The following is an 18,445-nucleotide window of genomic DNA, read 5'->3' on the forward strand; positions in this document are numbered from 1 at the left end:
TGATTGAGATTATTATAAATCTGTTATAACAGAATTCTACTGTTGCTAAATTTTTAATAAAAATAATATGAATTAAAAATTTATTTTAAATTTATTTTAATAGAATTTTAATTTTATTATTTTTTTATGAAGTGAGGATTATTTTAAAGTTAAATTAGATCTATTTCGATAGATATTTAGATTTAAATCCTATCATAATTTAGCACTGCATGAAAATAGATTTTACCAGAAATTAATTCTTATATATTCATATTTTTATCTAATTATTTTTTTTATTTGATATCAAATCTAAAATTGATATTTTATAATCAGTGTAAGATAAATTTAAGATTTGATATGATGTATATGATACATCAAATCTAATTGGATTAAATGAAGAACATAATTGATGAGATCAAGGATATGTTCATGACATAAAATAGTTTTATCAATAATTACATGTCGATGTAATTATATATAAAATTAGATTTTAGATCTTAATATCCTAGTACTCAAATTGATGAGATCACTAGATCATCCGATCATAAGAGATTGAAGAGATTAATCTATCTTTTGCCTGTTCAATGGGTTCTCTTGTGACGTGTAGGGGTGTCGTTATGATCCAGTTTCATAAAAAAAAAAATAAACAGACTTTTATGTATTATTTTGATCATAAATATATGTAGATTAGATCTAAAATGATTTATGATTCATTATAATAGGATAAAATTCAGATATAAAATTATTTTAGATCTGAATTACATGTTACATATAATGTAATGGGTATTAATCTAAAAGTTGTCATGATACATGAGATGTATGAATGAATTTTAGATCATACCTATGTATGTTTAATTATTAAACATATTATGAAAATTTATTTTCATGTGTTGAAATATATGGTATGCTTCACTTGAAACTCTTATAGAATAGTTCTACAAACTGAAACATACGTTTCACACACTTAATTTTAAATTAAGTTCGAATGATCTAAAATTGAGAATTAAAAATCATTAAGACATCGCATAATATGATGATCAAAGGGCTAGCATAAATTATATCCTTTTAATGGGATAGATCTAGGGTTAAGAACACATATGGATCAAGTAAAAAAATTAATTAAATCTTATCAAGTGTTGAATTAGATTAGGTCAGTATTTTTCTAAATCAATCTTAATAGTTGAAGTTTGATCAAGTCCATGTGTTTGACCCTAATAAATGGACCATGATCATGGCTCCGTGGTTGAGCCCGAATCTTCTGGTGTGCCAAATCGAAACTAATTAATCAGTTGGTGTCTAAGATAAGTTTGACAGATTCGATCAAGTGATTTTTAATTGAAAGCTATTCACCTAGATGCATCTACGGTGAGTTAAAAGCAGATCCCTCCTACTGATCTCACTTATCTGGCCAACATAGTAGATTATATTTTGATTAGGTCACTAGTCGATTGGTACAGACCCATGCCATTAAGGTGAATCGGTGTGACTGATTTAGGTGTCTTTAGACCAGCCTGTGTTTAATCCTTTACATGACATGGTGAAGTCAGTAGAAGGATTTGCAGCTTACAGATCGACTTCTTCTCTTATTCTTAGGTCAATGAAATCAAATTTTCTAAATTATTAGGTCTATAAAATGATAAAGTTATGAGATAACTTAGTCATTGCCTCCAATTAAGGTGTGTAATAATGAGTCCAATATTCTAAATAGGCATTGAAGGTGCCACACGTCTGGTGCCTATTACGTATTGGAATTGTCATTCATCATATGACCATCATGATGTACTTTCAGATCAAGCTCAGGTTGGTCGAGCCACACTCGGGTCTGGACATCCATTTGTTGGATGTACTTGATGTGTCATGTTAATGGTTAGACCTAACTAAAATTTTCAGTGGAGGCTTCACACGCCTGCTAAAGGGATGTCTAGGGCAAAACCCAATGCTAGAAGTTGTTTGGAGAAACAATTAGTTATAAACCCACCCATGGATACACTAGGGTTAGTCGAGCCACACTTGGGCCCAAATGCAGTCCGTGTAGATTCTAGTACCCGCTAAAGAATTAATGTAATTCTTAGAGTTGGAGGTAGAGGCTACCAATTCATAAAAAATAGTGAGAGGATCTTTAGACTAAATTCCATATCTTCAAGATTAAAAAAAAAATTAATTCATATACCAATAGGCTAATATTTTATCCTTTCAGTTATGGACAATACACTATCTCTTCGTTCACTGTTGGACAACGACAAACTCATCGAACCCAACTTCAATAGCTGGTATCAAAAGCTGAAGATCATGTTGAAGCACGAAAAGATTTTGTATGTCCTTATGGATCAGGCACCTGAAGAACCTGCATCCAATGCTCCTCGTGCTGTGAGAGACACTTACATGAAGTGGCTCAATGATCGTATGACTGTGCGTTGCGTGATGAGGGCAACTATGAACGATGAACTTAGTCATAAGTTCGAGGATGTGCAGCCTGAGGAGATGATTCAAATATTGAATGAGTCCTTCGGCACCCCTGAGGATGTGGAGAGACATAAAACCTCCTGTGCAGTGTTTAATATCCGTATGCGAGAGGGAGCTTCAGTCATCGATCATGTATTATACATAATTGAGTAGATTAAATATCTTAACAAACTTGACTTTCAATTGCATGAACAGTTAGACAATGATGCTATCCTCAATTCGCTATCGAAATCCTACCTATCCTTTCTCAGTCATTATAGAATGATGAAGTCTACAGTAAACTATCATGGTTAGCTAGGGTTACTGTAGACTTTTGAGAAGGATCACCAGCTCCAAAAGGAGCTAGTGAATTTAGTAGGAGGTTCATTTGTAGGGCATCGATCCTCTAAGAGAGGAAAGAAGAAAAAGATACAAAAATCCCATGACGTCGATCCCAAGTAGAGCAAACTGTCAAAAGTTGATAAGAGCCAGGCAAAGTGCTTCTTCTATAAGAAGTTGGGTCATTGAAAAAGAAATTATCTTGCTTATATAGCCATTTTTGACCCAAACAGGCCTAAGAACAAGAGAAAGAGGCAAGTGGTTGCTTCACAAGATATTTATATGGTAACACCTTATAATTTCTCTATTTATGCTACTGCTACCTGGATATTGGATACCGAAAGTTCTATTAATATATGAATTCATTGCAGGAACTGCAGGTAAGTAGAAAATTTTGAGAAGATGAGCAGTTCCTTAACATTAGAGATAGAAAGTCTTGTTCCAGTTCTGGCCTTAGGAACTTTGTTGCTTGTCTTCGAGTCCCATAGTGTTATGTTAGATGATTATCATTATTGTCTCTCCTTTATGATCAATGTCATCCCTATAGGCCTTTTGGCCAAATTTGGTTACAAATTTATAATGAAGGATGATTTTTGTGATATCATTATGAATGATACTACAATTATGAATGGATAATTAAAATATGATATATACATAATATAATGGCCTGTTAGTGTAATGTACACACCTAGTAAATGCCCCAAAATAGATAATGTCAGTGAATCCTACCTTTGGCATAGTAGGCTTGGTCATGTGAATAAGAATAGGATTGATAGGTTGATCAAGAAATGTGTCCTTGAGATAGATGATTGTAAATCATTGCCTATCATGAATCTTATCTATTTGGTAAGATGACTAAGTGACCTTTTAAAGGAAAAGGTGAAAGAGCCAGTGATGTCCTAGTTCTAATATATACTGATGTATGTGGACCTATGAACATAAGTGCCAGAGAAGGATACTACTACTTCATTACATTTACAGATGACCTATCGAGGTATGGATATGTCTATCTTATGAAGCATAAGTCAGAATTATTTGAATTGTTCAAATGATTTTGTGCTGAAGTAGAGAAACAAACTGAAAAGAGTATTAAGATCCTTCGATCAGACTGAGGAGGAGAATACTTCACCAGTGAGTTTCTGACATATTTGAAAGAGAATGAGATTCTCTCACAATGGATCCCTCCTGGAACACCACAACATAATGGTGTGTCCGAGAGGAGGAATCGAACCTTGTTAGATATGGGTCTGATCCATGATGGACTTTTTCAGTCTACCAATATCTTTTTGGAGATATGCTCTAGAGACTGCCTGCTATATTTTGAATAAGGTGCCCAACAACTCTATCGATAAAACTCCATATAAGATATAGACTAGGCGCAAGTCGGTGCTCTTACATCTTAAGGTCTGGGGGTGTCCAACTTATATCAAGCATTTAAAGACAGATAAGCTTGGATCGAAGTCCGATAGATGCTTATTCGTAGGGTACCCAAAAGAAACTAAAGGGTACTACTTCTACCTTGCTGCAAAACAAAAGATATTTATCAGCAGTCGGACAGTCTTTTAAGAAAAGAAGTTTTTTGGTGAAGGAGCTAATGCCTGTAAAATTGAACTTGATGAAGTTCATGTGGTGGAAGGTCTGAGACATATAGAATTGGGTTCGATTGGTGGATCGAATCCGGAGCCATTAGAGGCACCATTAAGGAGATCCGATAGAGTACCACATCAGCCAAACAGATACTACGGTTTCTTAGTTCGGGATGGTGATCCTATTGAACTTGATGAGAACGATAAGAATCCGATCACCTATATGGAGACCATGCAAAGGCCCAACTCCCAAAAATGGCTTGAGGCTATGAAGTCCGAGATGGGGTCCATGGAGATCAATAGTGTCTGGACACTAGTTGATCCGCCCAAAGGGATAAAACTCATAGGGTGTAAATAAATTTTCAAGAGAAAAAGAGGAGTGGATGAGAAGGTAGAGACTTATAAAGCCTATCTAGTTACTAAGAGTTACCATCAGCATTATGGTATTGACTATGATGAGACGTTCTCTCCTGTGGCAGTGCTCAAGTCCATCCGGATTATACTTGCTATCGCTGCACACTTAGATTATGAGATCTGACAGATAGATGTAAAAACTATTTTTCTTAATGGAGAGCTGAAAGAAGAGGTGTATATGATACAACCTGAAGGGTTCACATCCATAGATGAGTTGAAAGTGTGCAAGCTGAAAAGGTCAATTTATGGACTTAAGCAGGCATTGAAGAGTTAGAACATGCATTTTGATAAAGTACTCAAAACATATGGCTTCGTTAGGAATGGAGAAAAGCCATACGTCTACAAATGGACTTGTGATTTTGTGGTCATTTTTCTTATGTTGTATGTGGATAACATATTGTAACTAGAAAATAACATACCGACTTTGCAGTGTGAAGCTATGGTTATCATCACAGTTCTCCATGAAGGATTTGGGAGAAGCATCCTACATCTTAGGGATGAAGATCTATAGGGATAGATCTAGAAGGTTGCTTGGATTATCCCTATCCACCTACATTGACACCTTGTTGAGGAGATTCAATATGGATAATTTTAAGAAAGGCTATCTTTCGATAGGCCATGAAATTACTCTTTCCAAGAAATATTGTCCGACAACTCCTGAGGAGAGAGAGCGCATGAGTAGAATACCATATGTTTCGATAGTGGGATCTATCATGTATGCTATGACATATACGAGGCCGGATGTAACCTATTCACTAGGGGTAGTGAGTAGGTACCAGTCAGATCCAGTTGAGAAGCATTGAAAGATTACAAAAGTAATTCTTAAGTATTTGAGAAATACTAAGAGCAATGGCTTATCTATGGAGACTCTGATCTGAAATTTTTGGGATATACTGATTCCAGTTTTCAGTCAGATTGTGATGACAGCAGAAGTGCGTTGGGCTACGTATTTACCTTGAATGGAAGAGCTATTTACTGAAAAAATTTTAAGCAACATACTGTGGTTGATTCTGTATGCAAAGTGGAATACATTGCTGCATCGGATGCTGCAAAAGAGGTGGTGTGGTTGTGAAAGTTTATTATCGAGCTGTAAGTTCTACCTTCCATTGATGGTCCTATTCTGCTGTATTGTGACTGTTTCAGAGCTATAGCTCAGGCAAAAGAACCTAAGTCACACCATCATATTAAATATGTTTTGCACCGCTATCACCTAGTGTGAGAGATCATGAACTGACATAACGTCGAGCTTTAGAAGATTGACAGAAAGGAGAACCTAACGGACCTCTTCACTAAAGCTCTCGGGATCAAAGAGTTCGATGACTTCAAATGGAAGATAGGTATAAGATATTGCCCTGATTGGCTTTAGTCTAAGTGGGAGTTGTTGAGAATTGTATCCTAAAATCAATCATGTGATGATTGAGTTCATCCTTGCATATGAATTATTGGTTATTGAATAACAGTTATTCTGATATTTTTTATCACAAAGTGACATCTTCCTTGAACTCTTGTACTGTGATGAAGTCTTTAGAACTATGCTAGTATACGATAAAGAGAGTATTTATCGTATAGTTCTTAAACAAGTTTGCGACCAATGATACATCATTATGGGATGATAATATTTATTGAGTGAAAGTCGTGTGCCATATGGATTGGTTGTCCTCTTAACTAAGGAGTGAGGTGACACTGGTATGGCATACAAGTGAGATGTAAGGGTACATCGTCACTGAATAAGTGACTCACCTATTGAGCGTTCTACTGTCAAGAGCTGCTCACAAAATACATGAGTGTAAATGTCCTTCAAATGTGAGATCACCATAGTGACTTGCAAGCAACTTACTGTGCTTTGGTGCCGAACTACCTAGATTTTTAATACAGTGATGAAAGGCTACTAGGTACAGTCAAGTACTTGTGAAGTCTATGTGTGGATCAAGATAAGATTGACCCCTCTAAATTATTGGAGTTGATGTATCGCTGTATTTCAATTTAGTAAAATCTTGATCAGGATAATCCATGAGATAGATTTGAAAGGTTGAAATGTAATGTGGATGAAGTAATCTCGATTGACAGTTAGCCTGAAATCATCCTAGAGCATCCAAGGTCAAAAAAATGAATTATGTGGTAACTATGAGTATGAATTCTAAAATATTCTTTTGTGATAATTCGACCTATCTGGATGTTAGAAACCATTGCTAGATGGTATCTCGATTAGTGTAGGAATTGGTTATTGTGCTACCGACTTAGTGTTTGAACCTATAGAGTCACGCACACAAGTCAGATAAAGTAAGAAGAAATTGACCTATGTTTATATATCCAATCTAGAGAAACTTGACTTGATTGAACATATAAGCTAACTTGATTGAGAATTGAGTTATGGGTCAAACGAGATTGAAGAGTTGACTGTCTAGCTCGCACTACACATGAGGTTCAGGTTCAATCCCGAAGATGAACAATTTCTATCTATGATCTATGGAACATATGAAAGATTGGATTTAAGTATAAATTATTTCAAATTAGATCTGAATTAATTAAACTTGAATAGGTCCAAAATCTAAGTTAGACTTGGTACAAAAGTCCTAAAAAGTTTAGGATTGACAGTCTTTTGAAATTATTTCGAACCGGCTTCAAATCAGACTCGAATCAGACCTGTTTTGGATGAGATATGTGTATTCCTACGTGCACTGAGAATATCCACTCATGAAGTATGATCAAAAATTGGTTTGGTGCTTATTTGGGGCATCCCAAGTGGGTGTGAGAGTGGGTGCAAAGTGGATGTCATAAGTGATGAAAATTATATCTGTTGCTCCTTAGATTGATTTTGATGATTACAAAGCAGTTGAAGGGGTACTAATATTTTTCACTTGAAAAAGACTTATTGCTCTTCAGGGGTAAAATTGTAATTTTACCAAAACCCTGATTTGAAAGTATCAAATGATAGAACAAAAGATTTGTGATCCAATGGTGAAATTTTTATTGATTCTGGACTTGTATTTTGAAAGATATGCATGATTGAAAATCATGAGTCGACCCATGAGTCGACTCATGGCACATGAGATGACTGGCATGCTGAAATTCCTGACCGGCACAGACTTGGCTCACCCTGTGAGTCGACCCATGAGTCGACCCTCAAGGCATGAGTCGACCCATGAGTCGACCTCTGCGGGTTTTAAGCCAGTTTTACAGAACCTTGCATCCCGTTCGATTCTGTGATGATTTTCCACAGAGGTCGACCCATGAGTCGACCCCCAGGCATGCGTCGACTCATGAGTCGACCCCTGTGATGGGATTTTTCTGCAACGACAAGTTTTTAACCCATTTTAAATACTTTTAATGCTCATTTAATGTGGTCTAACGGCTCTTTTTCAGTCTAGAATAATTTTCACTATTTCTTAAAGCTATAAAAAGGACAAAAAGGTGGGAATCAAATAAAGATTCAAGAAGAGAGATTTTGAAAAAGAGATTTCAAGCAAACTTTTGAGCCCTAAGCAAGAGCTCACTCAAAGCATTCAAGAAGCCTTTAATCCAAGCTCACCAACTCCTCAAGTGCACATTCAAGTCTCCAACCACCTTGAGGAAATCCAAAAGGATCATCTTCTCTTCGAGTAAAGTGTATTTAAAGTCATATTCGCTCATTAAAGGAGCTTTCTTTGTACTTATTTGTGCTATTGATTGTTATACTCGGTTTGAGTGATTATTTTTGTTTTGGAAGAATTCCAAAATAAGAAAAGATTGATCCGAACCTAGAATCGGAGTGTATTGGGTTGGCTTGTATCCGAAAAATAAGTGGTCTAGCTTGGGATAGCTAGAGTCGGAATTTTTGACGTTTGTATTCGGGTTGAATACAAGATTAGTGGATTGAAATTCCCAAGTAGGAGCTTGGAGAGTGGATGTAGGTGCAAGGTTGGCAACGAACCACTATAAATCTTTTTGTTTGTGGTGTGTCTAATTGCTCTTCTTTAACTCTTCATTATTCTCTTGCATTCTTGCTTTTAGCCATTAGTCTTGAATTAATTTTACTCTCCCTATTTATTTAACTTTGTCAAACTTTTTTTTAAGTCATAAGTTAAGCTTAAAATTTTTTTAGAAACCCAATTCACCCCCCCCTCTTGGGTTGCATAGCTGGGCAACAAGTGGTATCAGAGCCCGGTGCTCTAGCCCTTCTTTGATCTAAACAATCAAAGAGCCAAAGATCTATAGCACTTCTCTAGCCGAGGGGCAATCCACCAACCGACCTCCACTTTTCAATGGGTCTAATTACACCTATTGGAAAGCTCGGATGAAAATATTCATTCAAGCACTCGACTATGATATGTAGAGTATCATAGTGAACGGTCCTCACACACCCACTAAAATTATAGATGGTGAGGAATCAGCCAAACCCAAGAAAGAATGGGATGAGGTTGATAAGAAGATGGCCCAATTAAATGCTAAAGCAATGAATGTTCTTTATTGTGCTCTTGATGCTAACGAATTTAATCGCATTTCTACTTGCTCATCTGCTAAAGAAATATGGGATAGGTTAGAAGTAACCCATGAGGGAACCAATCAAGTAAAGGAGTCTAAAATCAACATGCTTGTGCATAAATATGAATTGTTTAAAATAAAGCATGATGAGTCCATAACTGAAATGTTTACTCACTTTACTGATATTATAAATGGTTTAAAGAGTCTTGGTAAGTCCTATACTAACAGTGAGCTTGTAAGAAAGATTCTCAGGTCCTTACCAAGAACTTGGGAAGCCAAAGTGACCGCCATCCAAGAAGCCAAGGACTTGAATATTCTACCCTTGGAAGAGCTTCTTGGATCATTGATGACTCATGAGCTAAGCATGAAGCAACATCAAGAGGAAGAAGTCAAAAAGAAAAGAATAATTATCCTCAAATCTACAGCTCCACCAGATGAAGAAACTGATGACATTGAAGATGAAGAACAGGATGAAGAGATGGCACTCATTACCCGAAGATTCAAGAAATTTTTGAGAAAAAAGAAACAAGGGATGAGGAAGAGGCCATTCACAAAAGGGGAACAGAGCAAAGAAAAAGAGAAAGACCAACCCCTTATCTTCCACGAATGCAAGAAGCTGGGACACTTCTGTAGGAACCAGATCTAGGGTTTCAGGGTTAGATCTTGAAAAAGAGGGTTAGATCTTGAAACTTTTTCAAGATCATACAGCGGAAGACTAAAATAAATCAAAATTTATTTTCTAAGATCAGAAAATCCCTAGATCTAAGATCCTATTACATGATTATTACATGGTATTAAATTAGAAATTAAAATATATAAATATAGCATGAACTACATGTTGATCATATCAACATGTTTTTATACTACATCTAATGTATGTATTAAATAATAGATCAGATCTATTACCTTGCAAGTTAGACATTCTAACCTTGCTGATCTGGGCTTGGGGATGATGTTGCAAGCCGCACACGCGTCCGGCCTCTAGGAGTCGTCCACACGAGCCCACGAATCTCGATCAGAAGTCCTGCTTCAGGAAATCAGCACAATATGCTAGTACTGCGCTGATCCTTCTTTGATGGTTGATCAGGTGCCTCCTTCTTCTTGATTTGGAATCTTCCAAAGATGGAAAGTAGAAGGAGGAGTTTCAGATCTGAGACACTCTCAGGAAACTCAAGATGGAAGGAGGAAAGATATGAAAATAAAAACCCTAGAAGAAGACCCTCTTCTTCTTCACGTTTTTCTCTCTAAACGCCCAAACTTGCATCTTTTATATCTCCACGACCCAAAGGTATTTCTCTCTGATTTTTGGATGGCAGAAAGGTCTCTCAAAAAGATATCTTTTCTTTAAAATTTCATGAAGAAACTCATCTTATATAGAGAGATATGATAGAGTCCTTGTCTAGGTCAAACACCTAGTCAAGGCTTATCCAAACATGGCAAGTAAAGGGACGCCCAACTCTTGAGCACCTCCTTCATATTTTCGTGGATGGATCAACAGAAAAGGGTGCACAATATAAACCCTAAAATCCATGAAAATTCCAAAAAAAATTTGGATAAATTCGGTGCAAAATTGAAAGAGTTTTGGATTTCTAAAACTCTATCTCATAGAATTCGAAATCCAAACTTATTCCTTTTAGATTTGATCCAAATCACCTTCCATGTAAGAAAGAAGAGAGGAGACCTTTTGTGAACGTGGGAGAGATCTGGGAGAGGGCTTTTGTCGCACAAAATAAGTGGAGATTGGCGTTGAATAAGAGAGAGGGCGTGGAGAAGGTTTATGTGGTGCAAGGTGGAATCCTAGTCCTACTAGGATTCTGTCTCATAACTTGTTTTAATTTGGTTTCCCAAACCAAATCAAATCAAAATTAGATCAACCCAATTAAAATAGGTCTTAACCTAATTAAGAACCTAATTTAATCAGATTAAATTAGATTTAAATCTGATTTAATTTTCTAATCAAATTAGAAATTAGATTGACCCAAGTCCTAGTTGAACTAGGACTAGTCTTTCCTTGCACTTGGCTTATCCAATAAACCAATTGGACTTGATCCAATCAAGCCCAAATCAAATCTAATTAAATCATATTTAATTAGACTTAATCTCAGCCCATTGGCTTAATCAAATTAAGCCAATTAGCAATCAAATTGCTAATCGATCCTCCTGCAACACTTGCACTGGGTTAAATGTCAATCGTATTGATTATTTAACCCTATAATGATTTTAATCGTTGATCAACCATCCGATCGGATCATGAACTCTAATGTGTGTGACCTCATAGGTCCGAACCTAAGCCGGTAGCATAGAAACAAATTCCTATACCAATCAAAGTGACCATCTAGCAATGGTACCCGACGTCCGGATAGGTCGAATGTGTAGAACAACATCCTTAGAACCCATGCGGATATAGTTTTTCATATAATTCATCCCCTTGACCAAAATGATCATAGGACACCCCAGAGCTCAACTGTCAACTCTGATCAGGTTGTCCACATTGTATTTCAAAATATCAAATCCATCTGATGGATTACCCTGGCCAAGGTTTTGCTAAATTGAAATACAGCGACTCATTCTTCTCCAACTCTTGGAGTGGTCAATCCCATCTCGATCACACTCTGACTTCGCAAGTACTTGACTGTGCCCAGAAGCCTTCCGTCCCTGAATTAGAAATTCAGTTAGTCCAGTACCAAAGCACAGTGAGTTGCTTGCAAGTCACTGAGGTGATCTCAAGTCTAAGGGACACTTATACCTATATCCCATCAGAGACATTCTCGACAGCAGAATGCTCTGGAGTTGGTCACGTTCAATGATGATGTACCCTTACATCTCACCTGTATGCCATACCAGTGTCTCCACACTCCTTGGTTAAGAGGACAACCAACCCATATGGCCTACAGCGACCTATGCTCGATAGAAGCTGTCGTCCTTATTAACAGCCTATCATTTGATCGTGAACAGTTTTAAGGACTAATCGATAAATCCTCTCTTTATCGAACTTAAATAGTCCTAAGGACTTCATCATAACAACGGAGTTCATTAGAAGATGAAAGCTTATGATGAAAATGCCAAATATATTTTATTTATTAACAAATCAATTACAATACTTGGTTGCTCAACCGTCAACAGCTTGACGATTGGCTTTTTGGGACATATTTCCCAACAACTCCCACTTGTCCTAAAGCCACTCGGCACAGTATCTAATACCCATCTTCGACTTGTGGTTGTCGAACTCCTTTATTGCCAGGGCTCTAGTGAAGGGGTCGGCTAGGTTCTCCTTTCCATCGATCTTTTGAAGGTCGACGTCACCTCGATCCACGATCTCCCGGACCAGGTGGAAGCGGCGTAAGATGTGCTTCGTCCGCTGATGTGCTTTGGGTTCCTTCGCCTGAGCTATGGCACCAGTGCTGTCGCAGTAGAGCAGGACCGGACCATCGAGGGAGGGTGCTACTCCAATCTCGTTGATGAATTTCCTCAGCCACACAGCTTCCTTCGCGGCATCTGATGCTGCGATATACTCTGCTTCACAAACAGAGTCTGCCACAGTATGCTGCTTGGAACTCTTCCAGCAGATGGCTCCACCATTCAGAGTAAAGATATAACCCGACACACTCCTGCTGTCATCATGGTCAGATTGGAAGCTAGAGTCTGTGAACCCCACAAGTTTCAGATCTGACTCGTCATAAATCAACCATTGGTCCTTAGTATTTCTCAAATACTTAAGGATGGCTTTAACCACTTTCCAGTGGTTTTCTCCAGGATCAGATTGGTATCTACTCACTACTCCTAGTGAGTATGCCACATCTGGTCTTGTACATGTCATGGCGTACATGATAGATCCCACGGCTGAAGCATATGGGACTCTACTCATACGCTCTCTCTCTTCAGGAGTTGTCGGACAATCCTTCTTAGAGAGAGAAATTCCTTGGCCTATCGGTAGATAGCCCTTCTTGGAATTCTCCATGCTGAACCTCTTCAGCACAGTATCTATGTACATGGACTGGGATAACCCAAGCATCCTTTTAGATCTATCCCTATAGATCTTCATCCCTAGGATGTAGGATGCTTCACCCAAGTCCTTCATGGAGAACTGTGATGACAACCAAACTTTTATTCCCTGTAGTGCGGGGATGTCATTCCCGATTAAGAGAATGTCATCCACGTACAAGATAAGGAATACCACAACTGGACCATTTGCCCATTTATAGATGCAGGGCTCTTCTCCATTCTTAATGAAGCCATACGTTTTGATCACCTTATCAAAACGCATGTTCCAACTCCGAGAAGCTTGCTTCAATCCATAAATGGATCTCTGAAGCTTGCACACCTTGGACTCATCTGTGGATGTAAACCCCTCAGGTTGTATCATATACACCTCTTCGGTCAGCTCTCCATTAAGAAAAGCTGTCTTTACATCCATCTGCCAGATCTCATAATCTAGATGGGCAGCTATTGCAAGCATTATCCGAATAGATTTTAGCATTGCCACAGGAGAAAATGTCTCGTCATAGTCAATACCATAACGTTGACGATACCCCTTGGCAACCAGACGGGCTTTATAGGTCTCCACCTTTCCGTCTGCGCCCCTCTTCCTTTTGAAGACCCATTTACACCCAATGGGTTTAACCCCTTTAGGTGGGTCAACCAATGTCCATACATCGTTGACCTTCATGGACTCCATTTCGGATTTCATGGCTTCAAGCCATTTCTCGGAATCAGGTCTCTGCATAGCATCCATATAGGTGATCGGATCCTCATTATTCTCATCAAGTTCGATGGGATCACCGTCCCGGACCAAAAAACCGTAGTATCTGTCCGGCTGACGCGGTACTCTACCGGATCGCCTTAATGGTACAGGTATATTGGGCTCCGGATCTGATCTAATCATATCCGACTCAGGTTCAGCTATTGGTGTCGGTCCTTCTACCTGTTGAACTTCATCAAGTTCAACCTTAGAGGCAACGGTTCCTTCACCAAGGAACTCCTTTTCTAAAAAGATTGCCTTAAGGCTGACGAACACCTTTTGTTCATCAGCATGGTAGAAAAAATATCCTTTTGTCTCTTTGGGGTACCCTATGAATGAGCATTTGTCAGATCTAGGTCCAAGTTTGTCTGTGACTAATCGTTTGACATAGGCCGGGCACCCCCAGACCCTAAGGTGTGAAAGTGCTGGCTTACGTCCCGTCCATATCTCATATGGAGTCTTAATTACAGACTTACTTGGAACCCTATTTAATAGATAACAAGCCGATTCGAGTGCATATCCCCAGAAGGATATCGGCAAGCTAGCAACACCCATCATGGATCGAACCATGTCTAACAGAGTCCGATTCCTCCTTTCAAACACACCATTATGCTGTGGTGTTCCTGGAGGAGTCCATTGGGAGAGAATCCTATTCTCTCCTAGATATGTGAGAAACTCACTAGAAAGGTATTCTCCTCCTCGATCAGATCGAAGAGTTTTAATACTCTTCCCAGTTTGTTTTTCTACTTCACTTCGGAATCGTTTGAACATTTCAAATGAATCCGACTTATGTTTCATCAGATAGAGATATCCATATCGGGATAGGTCATCCGTGAAAGTTATGAAGTAGAAATATCCACCTCTAGCACTGGTGCTCATGGGTCCGCATACATCAGTATGTACTAGACCCAAGAGCTCAGTAGCTCTCTCACCTTTTCCAGTAAAAGGTGACTTGGTCATTTTACCAAGAAGACAGGACTCACAGGTTGGAAGTGATTCACAATCACTTACTTCGAGGATTCCCTCTTGAGTCAACCTGTTTATTCTGTTCTTGTTTATATGACCTAGCCTACAGTGCCATAAGTAGATATCTGACACACTATCTAATCTAGGGTGCTTGCCAGTTGAATAGACTACATTAACAGGTTGTGATAACATATACACACCATTGTTCAAATGTCCACAAAAAATAGTAACACCATTCTCAATGATATTACAAATTTGTTTCTTTATTGAAATTTCATAATTATTTTTGGCCAGAAGGCCTACAGAAATGACATTTAAAAAGAAACTGGGACAGAAATGACAATCATTAAGAACAACGATATGGGATTCAAATACAAGTTTCAAGATTCCTAATGCTAGAACTGGAACTGGTCTTCCATCTCCAACGTTTAGGAACCTCTCGCCTTGCTCGAATCTCCTACTGACCTGCAACCCCTGCAACGAATTGCAAATATGGTAAGGGCTACCGGTATCCAATACCCAGTCAGTTATATCACAAATAGAGAAATTGCAAGGAGTTATCATATAAATACCTTGCCCAGCAACAACTTGCTGCTTTCTCTGCCTGTTCGGGTCTAGGGAGGCAATGTACTGGGGACAGTTCCTCTTCCAGTGCCCCCGCTTCTTGCAAAAGAAGCATTCAGCTTGACTCTTATCGGGTTTGATCTTTTTGGTCTGACACTGCACAGTTGTCCTAGCCTGAACTTGCACCTTCTTCACTTTCTTCTTCTTGTTCTTCTTCCCTTTCTCAAAGGGTCGAAAACCAGAAGACGAACCTCCCACTGAGTTCACCGACTCCTTGTGAAGTTGGTGATCCTTCTCAAAGTTCTGAAGCAACCCCAGTAACCCGTGGTAGTTCTCTTCAGGCTTTGTCATTCTATAATGAGTGAGGAATGGAAGATAAGACTTGGGCAACGAGTTTAGTATTGCATCTTTCCCAAGCTGCTTTCAAGGGAAAGCCGAGCTTGCTCAATCATTCCATCAGCTCGATCATGTACAATACATGATCAGTGATAGAGACTCCATCCCGTATTTTGGCGTTGAAGATGGCACAACTAGTCTTGTGCCTCTCTACGTCATCGGGTGTGCCAAAGGTATCCTCCAACACTTGAAGCATGTCCTTTGGCTAAGCCATCTCGAATCTGCGACTGAACTCGTCGCTCATGATAGCAGCTAGCATGATACAGCACATCGTGGTCCGATCACTGAGCCACTTCTGGTAAGTGTCTCTGACTGTTCCACATGCATTGACAGCTGGCTCCTCAGGTGCAGGATCTAATATCACATATAGGATCCGTTCATGCTCCAGGACTATCTTCAACTTTCGATACCAGCTATCGAAGTTGGATCCCACCAACTTATCATTGTCCAACAATGATCGGAGTGATAGGGAAGTGGCCATATTTGCACAAAGGAGAACCATAACCTAATTAGTAATTGATTCATTAAACCTAAAGATTTGGACTTTAATCAAAAGGTTTCTCCCACTATTTTATTCGAATTGATAGCCTCTACCTCCAATTCGAGGAATTACCCTAATTCCTTAGCGGGTACTAGAATCCACTTAGACTGCACACAAGCCCAACTTTGGTTGGCCAACCCATGTACATCTAAGGGTAGGTTCATAACCAATTGTTTCTCTAAACAATTTCTAGTAATTTTAATTTTGCCCCAGAAACCTAATCAGTAGGCTTTGGCCTCCACTGTAAGGATCCAGTTAGGTCCAACCATTAACATGATCATACTTGGTGTATCTAACCAACGAATGATTAAGCCCAACTTTGGTTGGGTCACCTAACCACCATTAGAGAGATACTTCCAAGTCGTCATATGATGAGTGATAATTCCATTAGTCAACAAGCACCAGGCCTTTGGGTCTGCAATGATTATTGAGTTCATGGACTCATTATCAAACACCTTAATGGGAGGCTATGACTCAGTTATCTCCATAACTTTATCATTTTAAGGACCTAATAATTTTAGAAGATTTAAATAATATAGAGGATGAGGTCAGATGAACCAGCTTATCATGATCCTCCCACTGGCTTCACCAAGTCAGCTTAAGGGAGACCAGGGCTGGTCTAGGAGCACCTAAATCAGTCACACTGATTTACCTAGCTGACATGGGTCAGCTCGAATAGTCAAGTGATCCGATCAAAACATAATTTCACCAAGAGGCCAGGTAAGTTCGATCAGTGGGAGGGTCTGCCAAAGCTTGCCTTAGACACCATCATGAATGGCCAGGTAAGCGGGCTCCCAATTAAAAACCATCGGTCTGGTTTACCTTAGACACCAACTGGTTTAATTAGTTTCGATTAGATCAACCTAACAGTTCGTGCTAGACCGCTTAGCCAAGAATCAAGTCCATTTGGTTCTCGTTAAAGACATGGACTTGACCAACTACAACTATTGTAATTGATTTAGAGAATCCTTGACCTAATCTAAGACAACAATTGATTAGATTTAGTCAATTCTCTAATTAAGTCCATCTTTAATCTAACCATAGGTCTAACCCAATTAATGGACCTAATTACCACAAACCCATTAACCCAATGTGTTATGATTTGTGTCTTAGGTTCTTCAATTCACAATCCTAGAACCTAATCAAACAACTTCTTAATTCTTAATTAAGTTTTGGGCTGAGGGTTGGGTTCGGCTTTTCAAAAAATCATTTTCATATTTGTAAAATAATTTTACAATATGATTCTACCAATCATATTGCATGTTTGATTCATAATCAAGATGCAAGTGAAATAAACATGAAACTACTTTAGATCTAATCTAAACAGGTTCATGTAATTGAAACAATTTCAACTTTAAATAATTTCTTTGCATAAAAATTATTAACAAAGAGATTTTATTTCAGATTTAAACATCTTTTAAATCTAATAAATCATAAATTTAATCTAGATCATATCTAACAAATTTATGATTAAAGATAGATCTACACAAACTAGGACAACCTTTGCACTGTAAGGGGTAAACCTTACAGCAGGACAACCTTGCAGTTTGTGATTGATCTAAAATTTTAATTTCAGATTTAATAATCAGATTATAAATTAGATCTAATCTAAAAAATAATCTAAGCATGTATAAATAATCATGTAATAAAGAACCTGGCTCTGATACCAATTGAAGGAACCAGATCTAGGGTTTCAGGGTTAGATCTTGAAACTTTTTCAAGATCATACAGCGGAAGACTAAAATAAATCAAAATTTATTTTCTAAGATCAGAAAATCCCTAGATCTAAGATCCTATTACATGATTATTACATGGTATTAAATTAGAAATTAAAATATATAAATATAGCATGAACTACATGTTGATCATATCAACATATTTTTATACTACATCTAATGTATGTATTAAATAATAGATCAGATCTATTACCTTGCAAGTTAGACGTTCTAACCTTGCTGATCTGGGCTTGAGGATGATGTTGCAAGCTGCACACGCGTCCGGCCTCTAGGAGTCGTCCAC

The sequence above is a fragment of the Elaeis guineensis genome, chromosome 8, assembly GCF_000442705.2.
Source record: "Elaeis guineensis isolate ETL-2024a chromosome 8, EG11, whole genome shotgun sequence".
NCBI classification, from domain to species: Eukaryota; Viridiplantae; Streptophyta; class Magnoliopsida; order Arecales; family Arecaceae; genus Elaeis; species Elaeis guineensis.